We start from the raw sequence: 14,638 nt of genomic DNA, 5'->3' as shown, positions 1-14,638 counted from the left end.
CGATTTTCTCAATTCAAACTCTAAACTGTTCTGCTCTTTCTGCTAATTCCAGCTATGACTTTTGGTGTTTATTACTATTATACTTTATAAAATATTACACTTTTTTCCTTTAATTTGTCCCATTGAAATGAATGGGAAACTTCCACAATTCTGCTAAAACTTGCTTGTCTTTGAAACTTAACTACGTCCTCATGCTTTCACCTAGAAACTCCATTCAAACTTTAAAATGTTCTCAGATTATTGGGCTATTCCTGTCTGATTCAGCTTTTTCAGATATTCTGCCGTTTTAATCTTATCTCTCTTTAAGTTTTCAGTTGCAAAATTGTGATTTTTCAGAAAATACATGCGTTGCTATGGTTGCTATGCAATTAAGTCAGAGTGAGCGCTGGTCCGTTCTGAATTTTCTCTTCATGTCCGAACAACTTCTTGCTACTCGCTCAATTTCCACTCAACCCCCACAAATTATACATCAAAACGTAGGTATTTTTGCTGGCTTTCAGACAATGTCACTATCTTTATTGTGAGGTTTACCGTTTTTTCGCAATTTGCCTCGGAGTGACACAAGGTCTCAATACTCCCCATTCAAAGTCTATGGGGAGGTTTTGAAATTCAGAGCTGAAATTCTGAAACGGGAGGCATTTTCAAATCGCCATATCTCTTTAACATAGCAAAGTTAGGACATGAGGCTTGTGCCAATATATCTTCAGACACTGCTGACACTCACAGTGGAAGCAGTTTTTACAATTATCTTACCGTTGAGCAATGAATTACGTTTGTTTGAGGGGTGGAAATCTGTCCTTCTCTCAGTCTTCAAACTCTGGAAATGAAGCCGTTTCTTCTCTCGTCATATCTCCGCGACGGAGGTAGAACGAGCTATGAAAATCGCAGTCAAAATACACCAAAGTCCGCTGATTCACCCAGTACAAGAATTATGCTGCTAGCCCTCCTAGTTTTTGAGTTACACGACGTTTTGTAACTCCAAAAAACGGCGTTTTTCGCCTCTCACCGCGATCTATTTTCTGACTGCCCAAGTATCTGTCTTTCAGACCGCCGCCCCCTTTCCAGGTGGCGCAATCAGTAATGACACGGCTCTGCAGCTCAAAGGTCGTGAGTTCAATCCCACCTTGTTCAACATTTTTTTTCACTACAAATTTATACACTATCACAGACCTGTAATTTATATTGCTAATTTATTACAATTCTGCAAAGTTTTATGATTTTAGCAGCTTTTCTAATATGGACCTCAGATTCTTGTCAACACCACATGGCAGAAATACATACAAGTAAACAGCCTGATGAAGCAGACAGAAGCAGTACCTCTGATTGGTGAATTTTAGCAGAACCAGGTTGTTCTGCCTCTTTTCAGCAGAAATTCTGCTCATTCACCTCTTTTCAGCGCAATGTTCTGCTTCTTTCCCTGTTTTCTGCAGAAATTCTGCTGATTTACCTCTTTTCTGCAAAATTTTCAGCCCTTTTACCTCTTATGAGCACAATTCTCAGCAGCTTCTGCTCATTTCACCATAATTGTCAGTCTCTCCATCTCCTCCCTTGTGAGAGTCAGTTTGGCACAGTGAGATGAGTAGCCGCCTTGAGCCCAGGAGGGCCAGGTTTGAATCCTGCTCAGGGTGACACTTTTTTTTCACCGCCATGCAACTTTTCATCTTTTTCAGCTTTTCAGCAGACAGCTTCAGTGTTAAGGCATCCACACAGCATTTTCGCAGGAAATGCAAATTGTGTGGATGCAGAGATTCCCAGTGTATTACAAGTCATATATCTTCAATAATTTATATTCTATCTCTGAATTAAGAAGACCTGCAGATTCCCCCATCTCTTCTGAACAAAACGGTGTCAGAATGAGCATTCTAGCCCCTACGGTTAGGAAATTATGGCCATTTGTTCGAGGGGAATCCTGAATGTGAGAAATACACTGCAGAAAACTTATACCTCTCTCTGTGTCTGTGTGTGTAAGGGCTGATTACAGCAGGTGCAGCTAATTTAACTGACCTAGATATACCAAGCCCAGACTCTTAACAGCCCCTGTACACTTTGCTCTCTGTGTATGTGTGTGTGTATCAATATTTCTCCCATGTTAAAGTATTACTCCTCCATAATAGTATTTCTGCTAAATCACAGTACTTCTACTACATCTTAGTACTTCTGCTCAACCATAGTATTTCTGCTAAATCATAGTATTTTTGAAAAATCATGGTATTTGTGCCAAATCATGGTTTTGGGGCCAAATCAGAATATTTCTGATATGTTATAGTATATATGCTGAATATAGTATATCTGCCAAATCATAGTATTTATCCCAAATCATAGTATTTATGCCAAATTACAGTATTTCTGCCAAAAGGCAGAAATAGTACCTTTTAGCAGAAATTTCTGCCAAAAAATAGTATTTATGTTAAAACATAGTATTTCTGCTAAATCATAGTATTTGTACTGAAACATAGTATTTCTGCCCAATCATAGTATTTGTACCCAATCATAGTATTTCTGCCATATCATAGTATTTGTGCCAAATTATGGGATTTTGCCAAAACATGGTACTTGTGCCAAATTATAGTATTTGTGCCCAATTAATATTTCTGTTATGTTATAGTATTACTACTAAGTCGTAGAATTTCTGTTATGTTATAGGATATCTGCTGAATAAGGTATATGTGCCAAAACATAATATTTATACCAAATCATAGTATTTGTACTAAAACATAGTATTTCTGCCATATTGTGGTATTTGTGCAAAAACAGACTGTCTGCAACACCACAGTATATCTGTTATGTTATGGTATTAGTACTAAGTCACAGTATTTCTGCCAATTCGTAGTATTTGTACTAAATCATACTACTCGTGCCAAATCATAGTATTTGTTGCAAATCATAGTATTCAAACCAAAATATAGTATTTGTACCAAAGCATTGTATTTGTATGAAGTACCGTATTTCTGCCAAATTATAGAATTACTGCAATTTCATAGTATTTTGAGGAATCCCTTTTGTGATAGTATTACTTCTAAGTCATAGTATTTCTGCTTTGTCATAGTATTTGTACTAAAACGTAGTATTTCTGCCAAATCATAGTATTACTGCTATTTCATAGTATTTGACTGAAATTACAGTGTTTCTGCAAAAACATTGTATTTCTGCTAAATCATAGTATTTCTGTTATCTTAAAGTACTTGTACTCAATTATAGTATTTGTGCCAAAGTTTAGTATTTCTGCCAAATCATATTATCTCTGCTAAATCATAGTGTCTGCCAAATCATAATATTTGTGCCTAAGCGCACCATTTGTACCAAAACATAGTATTGCTGCTATATCATAGTATTTGAGCCAAATCATAGTATATGTCCCAAAGCATAGTATTTCAACAAAATCACAGTATTTCTGCTATGTTATAGTATTTGTGCTTGTAGAAAAGCCTGTGTTAGTGTGAGCTACATTACCCAGCAGCCTCTGAGCAGTGAGGGGATTCATGGGACTTCTGAGCTAGATGGTCTTCCTTTGTTCCTGTGGTTACGATTGAGGAGAGAGCTGCTGGGAAGGGGAGCAAATAGCCCATCCTGTATTTGTTGGGGATGGTGTGTGTCACATAAACGTGAGTTAATGTTCCATGCTTAAGATGTTTACCCTGCTACTTGTGTGTATTGGTTTTAGTTACCTTTAGCGTATGTGCTAGTTAGCGATAGCTATGGCAGCACAGTTATTTGATTGTTTTGGGCTTGTTCCTGCTTTGTTTGTTCCCCCTGCAAATTTATGTGAATTTGTACACTGTAATATCGCTGTATTACGTAGTGACTAAGTAGGAGGTTGACTGTTACTAAGTGCATCAGTGTACATAGGTTATCTCTTGTGTTGGAGTGCCCTCTTGTGGCACCTTTTGGGTAGTGCCTTAGTAAACGTGAACACTGCAAAGAAGTGGTATCAGACTGGTTTGTAGTGGAGGAATTTGTTGCCAGTTTCTTAAATCTTTAATCCGTATTCTTGTTGTAATGTATACCCTGTTCTTAATCATAGAAACCACACCATATCACCCCTCCACATCCTCCTACTGTATGCCATATCTCCCTGTAACATCCATCAGACTGCCAATAAACTCCACCTGTGGTAATCTAATTCCTGGATGTCAGCCTCTCCTTCTGACCGAGGATAGCTACTATTGCAGCACCACCCAGCATTAAACTGACGTACACCATTCTGTACAGTGCTAAATCATAGTGTTTGTGCCAAACAATAGCATTCACCCAAATAATAGTATTTCTGCTATGTTATATTATTACTGCTCATAGTATTTCTGCCAAATCATGGTATTTGTTCCAAAGCATAGTATTTCTTCCAAATCATAGTATAACTGCAAAATAAGTTTTTTAGCCAAAACATATTTTTTGTGCTAAAACATAGTATTTGTGCCAAATCATAGTATTTCTGCTAAATCCTAGTAATTTTGCTCAATGATAGAATTTCTGCTATGCTGTAGTACTTTTTGCTAGATTATAGTATTTCTGCTAAGTCAAAGTATTTCATGTAAATCATAGTATTTCTACCAAGTCCCAGTGTTTCTGCTAAATCATAAATCATACATAATGTTTCGGCACAAATTGTATGATTTGGCAGAATTTTCTATGGTTCAGCACAAATGCTATGATTTGTAAGAAAAAATATTATTTAGTATAAATACTAAGTTTTAGCAGAAATACTATGTTTTAGCACAGATTCAGCTAACAACTATGATTTGTCACAAGTGCTATGATTTGGTACAAATACTGTGATTTGGCACAAACACTGTGATTTACCAGAAATACTGTGATTTGGCAGAAATACTATCATTTGGTTCAAATATTATGATTTAGAAGAAATACTATGTTATAGTATAAATACTATGTTCAAACTTAAAAAATAAATTCTGCTATTTCTGCTAATGTGTGCCATGACTTTTGACCATTGAAATGAATGGAACACATTATCAATGTGGTCACTGATTTTGCTTGCTGGAGTGAGCTGTGATTTAGCTCAGTGAGATGAGCAGCAGTTCTCAGAGCGGGAGGCCCCAGTGCACAATTATATTGTTTTAACTCTTTTCAACACAACTGTCAGAATCTTCACCCCTTTTCACCAGAATTTTCCAGTTTTTTCACCACTTTTCAGCACAAATCCCAGCCTTTTCGGCTGTTTTAAGCAAAAACCTCTTTTAAGCAGAATTTTGCTCATTCACCTCTTTTCAGCAGAAATTATGCTGATTGACCTCTTTTCAGCAGAATTTTCAGAATTTTCACCTCTTTTCAGCCCAAATTCTGCTTATTCAACTCTTCTGCAAAATTTTCAGCCTTTTCACCTCTTATCAGCACAAATCTCAGCTGTTTTCAGAAAAAACCTCTTTTGAGCAGAAATTCTGCTGAATCATCTCTTTTCAGCACAACTTTCTGCTTCTTTACCTCTTTTCAGCAGAAATTCTGCTGATTCACCTCTTTTCTGCAGGATTTTCAGCCTTTTCACCTCCTATCAGCACAATTCTCAGCAGCTTCTGCTCATTTCAGCAGAATTGTCCGTCTCTCCACCTCTTCTTTGTAAGAGTGACTTTGGCTCAGGGAAATGAATAGCCACCTTTGAGCAGAAATTCTGCTGATTCATCTCTTTTCAGCGCAACTTATTGCTTCTTTACCTCTTTTCTGCAGAAATTCTGCTGATTTACCTGTTTTCTGCAAAATTTTCAGCCTTTTCACCTCTTCTCAGCACAATTCTCAGCAGGTTCTGCTCATTTTAGCAGAATTGTCGGTCTCTCCTCCTGTTTTTTAAAAGAATGAGTTTAGCTCAGTGAGATGAGTAGCTGCCTTGAGACCAGGAGGATCAGGTTCGAATCCTGCTCAGGGCGACATGTTTTTTTTCACCACCATACAACTTTTTGCAACTTTTCATCTTTTTCAGCTTTTCAGCAGACAGCTTCAGCGTTAAGGCATCCACACAGCATTTTCGCAGGAAATGCAAATTTTTCTAGTTGTGTGGATGCCCTAAAGGGCTTCCACACTATTGAGTTCCTGTTTCTCTTTATTCTTTATTGTGTGGATGCCCTAAAGGGCTTCCACACTATTGAGTTCCTGTTTCTCTTTATTCTTTATACTTTATTCTTCAAGTTGCTCCGTTCTTTGCCGCTTAACTACTACTTCAGTTTTCAGCCGATTTTCTCCGTTCAAACTCTAAACTGTTCTGCTCTTTCTGCTAATTCCTGCTATGACTTTTGGTGTTTATTACTGTTATACTTTTTAAAATATTACACTTTTTTCCTTTAATTTGTCCCATTGAAATGAATGGGAAACTTCCACAATTTTGTGCAATTAACTCAGAGTGAGTGCTGGTCCATTCTGAATTTTCTCTTCATGTCTAAACAACTTCTTGCTACTCACTCAATTTCCACTCAACTCCCACAAATTATACATCAAAACGTAGGTATTTTTGCTGGCTTTCAGACAATGTCACTATCTTTATTGTGAGGTTTACCGTTTTTTCGCAATTTGCCTCGAAGTGACACAAGGTCTCAATACTCCCCATTCAAAGTCTATGGGGAGGTTTTGAAATTCAGAGCTGAAATTCTGAAACGGGAGGCATTTTCAAATCGCCATATCTCTTTAACAAAGCAAAGTTAGGACATGAGGCTTGTGCCAATATATCTTCAGACACTGCTGACACTCACAGTGGAAGCAGTTTTTACAATTATCTTACCGTTGAGCAATGAATTACGTTTGTTTGAGGGGTGGAAATCTGTCCTCCTCTCAGTTTTCAAACTCCGAAAATGAAGCCGTTTCTTCTCTCGTCATATCTCCGCGACGGAGGTAGAACGAGCTATGAAAATCGCAGTCAAAGTACACCAAAGTCCGCTGATTCACCCAGTACAAGAATTATGCTGCTAGCCCTCCTAGTTTTTGAGTTACACGACGTTTTGTAACTCCAAAAAACGGCGTTTTTTGCCTCTCACCGCGATCTATTTTCTGACTGCCCAAGTATCTGTCTTTCAGACCGCCGCCCCCTTTCCAGGTGGCGCAATCAGTAATGACACGGCTCTGCAGCTCAAAGGTCGTGGGTTCAATCCCACCTTGCTCCACGTTTTTTTTTTTCACTACAAATTTATACACTATCACAGACCTGTAATTTATATTGCTAATTTATTACAATTCTTCAAAGTTTTATGATTTTAGCAGCTTTTCTAATATGGACCTCAGATTCTTGTTAACGCTCATGGCAGAAACAAGTACACAGCCTGATGAAGCAGACTGAGGCAGTACCTCTGATTGGTGAATTTGAGCAGAACCAGGTTGTTCTTTCATTTCATTTCTTTATTTATTTCACACATGGTTCAACAGTGTTTCTTTTTCTACATATAGAACCTTCTGCCTCTTTTCAGCAGAAATTCTGCTGATTGAACTCTTTTCTGCAAAATTTTCAGCCTTTTGACTTCTTCTCAGCACAGTTCTCAGCAGCTTCTGCTCATTTAGCAAAATTGTCAGTTGCTCCATCTCTTGTTTTTGTGAGAATGAGTTTGGTTCAGTGAGATGAGCAGCTGCCTTGAGACCAGAAGGGCCAGGTTCAAATCCCGGTCATGGCAAAACCTGTTTTCAGTTTTCTCTTTTGTTCTGCCTCTTTTCTGCAGCTATTCTGCTGATTTACCTCTTTTCTGCAAAATTTTCAGCCTTTTCACCTCTTCTCAGCACAATTCTCAGCAGCTTCTGCTCATTTTAGCAGAATTGTCGGTCTCTCCTCCTCTTTTTTGAGAGAGTGAGTTTAGCTCAGTGAGATGAGGAGCTGCCTTAAGACCAACAGGGCCAGGTTCGAATCCTGCTGAGGGTGACATGTTTTTTTTCACCACCATGCAACTTTTTGCAACTTTTCGTCTCTTTCAGCTTTTCAGCAGACAGCTTCAGCGTTAAGGCATCCACACAGCATTTTCGCAGGAAATGCAAATTTTTCTAGTTCCACTATATTATTCTAGTTGCTTCCGTACACTTTTTGGCACTTAACTACTCCTTCAGTTTTCAGCCGATTTTCGCCATTCAAACTTTAAAAAATTCTGCTCTTTCTGCTAATGCCGGCTATGACTTTTGGTGCTCATAACTTCTATACTTTTTGAGATATTGAATTTTTTTTGCAATATTTTTTGCCCATTTCTGCCATATTATCAGTGGCCTCACTGATTTTCTTTGCCGGGAAGACCTGTGTTTTAGCTCAGTGAGATGAGCAGCCGTTCTCAGACTGGGAGGCCCGGGTTCAAATCCCGCTTATGGCAACATTTCTTTCAGTTAACAGTTAAACTTTTTTAACTCTTTTCAACACAAATTTAAGCTTTTTCACCCCTTTTCAGCACAATTTTCAGTTTTTTCACCACTTTTCAGCACAAATCCCAGCTTTTTCAGCTGTTTTCAGCAAAAACCTCTTTTCAGCAGAATTCTGAAAAGAGTTCTGCAGAACAAAAGAGTTCTGCAGAACTCTTTTGCTGAAAAGACAGCAGAAATTCTGCTGATTGAACTCTTTTCAGCAGAATTTTCACCCCTTTTCAGCCCAAATTCTGCTTATTCACCTCTTCTGCAAAATTTTCAGCCTTTTCCCCTATTATCAGCACAAATCTCAGCTTTTTTCAGAAAAAAACTCTTTTGAGCAGAAATTCTGCTGATTCATGTCTTTTCAGCGCAACTTTTTGCTTCTTTACCTCTTTTCTGCAGAAATTCTGCTGATTCACCTCTTTTCTGCACAATTCTCAGCAGCTTCTGCTCATTTAAGCAGAATTGTCAGTCTCTCCACCTCTTCTTTGTCAGAATGACTTTGGCTCAGTGAGATGAGTCGCTGCCTTAGGACCTGGAGGGCCAGGTTCGAATCCTGCTTAGGGCAATGTTTTTTTTTTTTAGCAAAAATTTCCCTGTCTTTACCCCTTTCAGTAGAAGTTTTTGGCTTTTCACCACTTTTCAGCAAACATTTTCTGCTTCTTCACCTGTTTTCAGCAGAATTTTCAGTTTCTTCACCGCCATATAACTTTTTGCAAGTTTTTAACTTTTTCAGCTTTTTCAGCAGGCAACTTCAGCGTTAAGGCATCCACACAGCATTTTCGCAGGAAATGCAAATTTTTCTAGTTGTGTGGATGCCCTAAAGGGCTTCCACACTATTGAGTTCCTGTTTCTCTTTATTCTTTATTATTCTAGTTGCTTCCGTACGTTTTTCGCCGTGGATCTACTCCCTCAGTTTTCAGCCGATTTTCTCCGTTCAAACTCTAAACTGTTCTGCTCTTTCTGCTAATGATGGCTATGACTTTTGGTGTTTATTACTCTTATACTTTTTAAAATATTACACTTTTTTCCTTTAATTTGTCCCATTGAAATGAATGGAAATCTTCAGAAATTCTGCTAAAACTTGCTTGTCTTTGAAACTTAACTACTTTGTCATACTTTCACCTAGAAACTCCATTCAAACTTTAAAATGTTCTCAAATTATTGGGCTATTCCTGTCTGATTCAGCTTTTTCAGATCTTCTACCGTTTTAATCTTATCTCTCTTTAAGTTTTCAGTTGCAACTTTGTGATTTTTCAGAAAATACATGCGTTGCTATGGTTGCTATGCAATTAAGTCAGAGTGAGTGCTGGTCCGTTCTGAATTTTCTCTTCATCTCTAAACAACTTCTTGCTACTCGCTCAATTTCCACTCAACCCCCACAAATTATACATCAAAACGTAGGTATTTTTGCTGGCTTTCAGACAATGTCACTATCTTTATTGTGAGACTTACCGTTTTTTCGCAATTTGCCTCGGAGTGACACAAGGTCTCAATACTCCCCATTCAAAGTCTATGGGGAGGTTTTGAAATTCAGAGCTGAAATTCTGAAACGGGAGGCATTTTCAAATCGCCATATCTCTTTAACATAGCAAAGTTAGGACATGAGGCTTGTGCCAATATATCTTCAGACACTGCTGACACTCACAGTGGAAGCAGTTTTTACAATTATCTTACCGTTGAGCAATGAATTACGTTTGTTTGAGGGGTGGAAATCTGTCCTTCTCTCAGTCTTCAAACTCTGGAAATGAAGCCGTTTCTTCTCTCGTCATATCTCCGCGACGGAGGTAGAACGAGCTATGAAAATGGCAGACAAAATACACCAAAGTCCGCTGATTCACCCAGTCCAAGAATTATGCTGCTAGCCCTCCTAGTTTTTGAGTTACACGACGTTTTGTAACTCCAAAAAACGGCGTTTTTCGCCTCTCACCGCGATCTATTTTCTGACTGCCCAAGTATCTGTCTTTCAGACCGCCGCCCCCTTTCCAGGTGGCGCAATCAGTAATGACACGGCTCTGCAGCTCAAAGGTCGTGGGTTCAATCCCACCTTGGTCCACGTTTTTTTTTCACTACAAATTTATACACTATCACAGACCTGTAATTTATATTGCTAATTTATTACAATTCTGCAAACTTTTATGATTTTTAGCAGCTTTTCTAATATGGACCTCAGATTCTTGTTAACGCTCCATGGCAGAAACAAGTACACAGCCTGATGAAGCAGACAGAGGCAGTACCTCTGATTGGTGAATTTGAGCAGAACCAGGTTGTTCTTTCATTTCATTTTTTTATTTATTTCACACATGGTTCAACAGTGTTTCTTTTTCTACATACAGAACCTTCTGCCTCTTTTCAGCAGAAATTCTGCTCATTCACCTCATCTCTTGTGTTGGAGTGCCCTCTTGTGGCGCCTTTTGGGTAGTGCCTTAGTAAACGTGAACACTCCAAAGAAGTGGTATCAGACTGGTTTGTAGTGGAGGAATTTGTTGCCAGTTTCTTTCATCTTTAATCCGTATTCATGTTGTAATGTAGTAGTACCACAATATGGCAGAAACACTATGTTTTGGCACAAATACTTTGATTTAGTATACTTTAGCTTCTTCAGCTTCTTCACCCCTTTTCAGCAAAATTTTCATTTTTTTCACCCCTTTTCAGCACAAATTCCAGCTTTTATGGCTGTATTCAGAAAAAAGACAACTCTTTTGAGGAGAAACTCTGCTGATTCATCTCTTTTCAGCGCAAGTTTCTGCTTCTTTGCCTCTTTTTTGCAGAAATTCTGTTGATTCACCTCTTTTCTGCAAAATTTTCAGCCATTTCACCTCTTATCAGCACAATTGTCAGCAGCTTCTGCTCATTTCAGCAAAATTGTCCGTCTCTCCACCTCTTCTTTGTAAGAATGACTTTGGCTCAGGGAAATGAATAGCCGCCTTTGAGCAGAAATTCTGCTGATTCATCTCTTTTCAGCGCAACTTATTGCTTCTTTACCTCTTTTCTGCAGAAATTCTGCTGATTCACCTCTTTTCTGCAAAATTTTCAGCCTTTTCACTTCTTCTCAGCACAATTCTCAGCAGCTTCTGCTCATTTAGCAAAATTGTCAGATTCTCCATCTCTTGTTTTTGAGAGAAAGAGTTTGGTTCAGTGAGATGAGCAGCTGCCTTGAGACGAGAACGGCCAGGTTCAAATCCCGGTCATGGCAAAACCTGTTTTCAGTTTTCTCTTTTGTTCTTTTGTTCTGCCTCTTTTCTGCAGAAATTCTGCTGATTTACCTCTTTTCTGCAAAATTTTCAGCCTTTTCACCTCTTCTCAGCAGTTTCTGCTCATTACACCATAATTGTCAGTCTCTCCATCTCTTTCCTTGTGAGAGTGAGTTTGGGTCAGTGAGATGAATAGCTGCCTTGAGCCCAGGAGGGCCAGATTCGAATCCTGCTCAGGGCAAAACCTGTTTTCAGTTTTCTCTTTTGTTCTGCCTCTTTTCTGCAGAAATTCTGCTGATTTACCTGTTTTCTGCAAAATTTTCAGCCTTTTCACCTCTTCTCAGCACAATTCTCAGCAGCTTCTGCTCATTTTAGCAGAATTGTCGGTCTCTCCTCCTGTTTTTTGAGAGAATGAGTTTAGCTCAGTGAGATGAGTACCTGCCTTGAGACCAGGAGGGCCAGGTTCCAATCCTGCTCAGGGCGACATGCTTTTTTTCACCACCATACAACTTTTTGCAACTTTTCATCTTTTTCAGCTTTTCAGCAGACAGCTTCAGCGTTAAGGCATCCACACAGCATTTTCGCAGGAAATGCAAATTTTTCTAGTTGTGTGGATGCCCTAAAGGGCTTCCACACTATTGAGTTCCTGTTTCTCTTTATTGTGTGGATGCCCTCAAGGGCTTCCACACTATTGTTTTCCTGTTTCTCTTTATTGTGTGATGCCTAAGGCTTCCACACTATTGAGTTCCTGTTTCTCTTTATTCTTTATTCCACTATATTATTCTAGTTGCTTCCGTACACTTTTTGGCACTTATCTACTCCCTCAGTTTTCAGCCGATTTTCTCCGTTCAAACTCTAAACTGTTCTGCTCTTTCTGCTAATACCGGCAATGACTTTTGGTGTTTATTACTATTATACTTTTTAAAATATTACACTTTTTTCCTTTAATTTGTCCCATTGAAATGAATGGAAAACTTCCACAATTCTGCTAAAACTTGCTTGTCTTTGAAACTTAACTACTTTGTCATACTTTCACCTAGAAACTCCATTCAAACTTTAAAATGTTCTCAGACTATTGGGCTATTCCTGAATGATTCAGCTTTTTCAGATCTTCTACCGTTTTAATTTTATACCTCTTTAAGTTTTCAGTTGCAAAATTGTGATTTTTTAGAAAATACATGCGTTGTTATGGTTGCTATGCAATTAACTCAGAGTGTACACTCGTCCATTCTGAATTTTCTCTTCATATCTGAACAACTTCTTGCTACTCGCTCAATTTCCACTCAACTCCCACACATTATACATCAAAACGTAGGTATTTTTGCTGGCTTTCCGAAAATGTCACTATCATTGTTGTGGGATTTATAGAATTTTGGCAAATCTCCTCAGACCAACACAAGGTCGGAAAAGTCTCCATACAAAGTCAATGGAGAGTTTGTTCAAAATCACCGCTGGATTTCTCTAATGAGAGGCATTTTCAAATCGTCATATCTCCTTAACAAAACAGAGTTGAGACATGAGGCTTGTGCCAATATATCTTCAGACATCCCTGATGCTCACAGTTCAATAATTTTTTCCTCACCTATTACCGTTTGGCCATGAATTACACTTGTTTGAGGATAGGAAATTTGTCCCTCGCTCAGATTTCTTCAGATTTCAAACTCTGGAAATGAGGCACTTTTTTCTCTCGTCATATCTTTTTGATGGATTTCCACAGAAACTGAAAATTCCCATGACTGTTCACCAAAGCCTGCTGTTTCTTACGGTGAAAGAATGATTTTGATGCTCCATATAGATTTAGAGTTACAAAACATTGTTTGAGGGCAAGTCAAGGCAGTTTTGCTTTGCCTCTGCTCAGTTACAGTGTATTACAAGTCATTTATCTTTAATAATTTATATTTTATCTCTGATTTATGAAGACCTGCAGATTCCCCCATCTCTTCTGAACAAAACGGTGTCAGAATGAGCGTTCTAGCCCCTACGGTTAGGAAATTATGGCCATTTGTTCGAGGGGAATCCTGAATGTGAGAAATACACTGCAGAAAACTTATACCTCTCTCTGTGTCTGTGTGTGTAAGTGCTGATTACAGCAGGTGCAGCTAATTTAACTGACCTAGATATACCAAGCCCAGACTCTTAACAGCCACTGTTCCCTTTAGGCTCTGTGTATGTGTATGTTTGTGTGTCTGTATCAATATTTCTCCCATGTTAAAGTATTACTCCTCCATAATAGTATTTCTGTTAAATCAAAGTACTTCTACTACATCTTAGTACTTCTGCTCAATCATAGTATTTCTGCTAAATCATAGTATTTTGGCCAAATCATGGTATTTGTGCCAAAGCATAGTATTTCCACAAATTAACAGTATTTCTGCTATGTTATATTATTACTGCTCATAGTATTTCTGCCAAATCTTGGTATTTGTTCCAAAGCAAAGTATTTCTGCCAGATCACAATATAACTGCAAAATAAAGGTTTTTGAGCCAAATCATAGTGTTTGTGCTAAATCCTAGTAATTCTGCTCAATCATAGAATTTCTGCTATGCTGAAGTGGTTTTTGCTAGATTATAGAATTCTGCTAAGTCAAAGTATTTCATGTAAATCATACTACTTATACCAAGTCCCAGTGTTTCTGCCAAATCATAATTCATAAATAATGTGGCGTGTTGGGGGAACAGCTAGTTCTCTCCCATCATGCCTTGGGACATGTGCTGCTGTTTAGATGTTCTTGTTTCATTGTTTATGGTTACGTTACTTTTAACTGTGTTTATACTACGGTACAAAGTCACTGACAGTTATTGTTTTATAGGAAGAATGTAGTACCATAAGTGAGTTCTGTTATGCTTTTATTGACCCTTGAAGCACATTGTAGCACAAGCAAGTGTTTAATAAAGAGCACCCCCTACCAGCTTGGGGTGGAAATACAAGCTCAACATCTCACTCAGAGCTTCTTTGTAAGATTCATCTGCATGCTGCCAATTTATCTTCGGGCACTGCTGACACTCATGGTATGAGCAGTTTTTACTGTCATCTTACTGTTGAGCCATAAATTACGTTTGTTTTCAAACTCTTAAAATGAAGCCGTTTCTTCTCTTGTCATATGTCCGCGACGGAGGTACAAAGAGCTATCGCAGTC

The sequence above is a fragment of the Oreochromis niloticus genome, linkage group LG1, assembly GCF_001858045.2.
Source record: "Oreochromis niloticus isolate F11D_XX linkage group LG1, O_niloticus_UMD_NMBU, whole genome shotgun sequence".
NCBI lineage: Eukaryota > Metazoa > Chordata > Actinopteri > Cichliformes > Cichlidae > Oreochromis > Oreochromis niloticus.
This window is presented reverse-complemented; position numbering follows the sequence as displayed.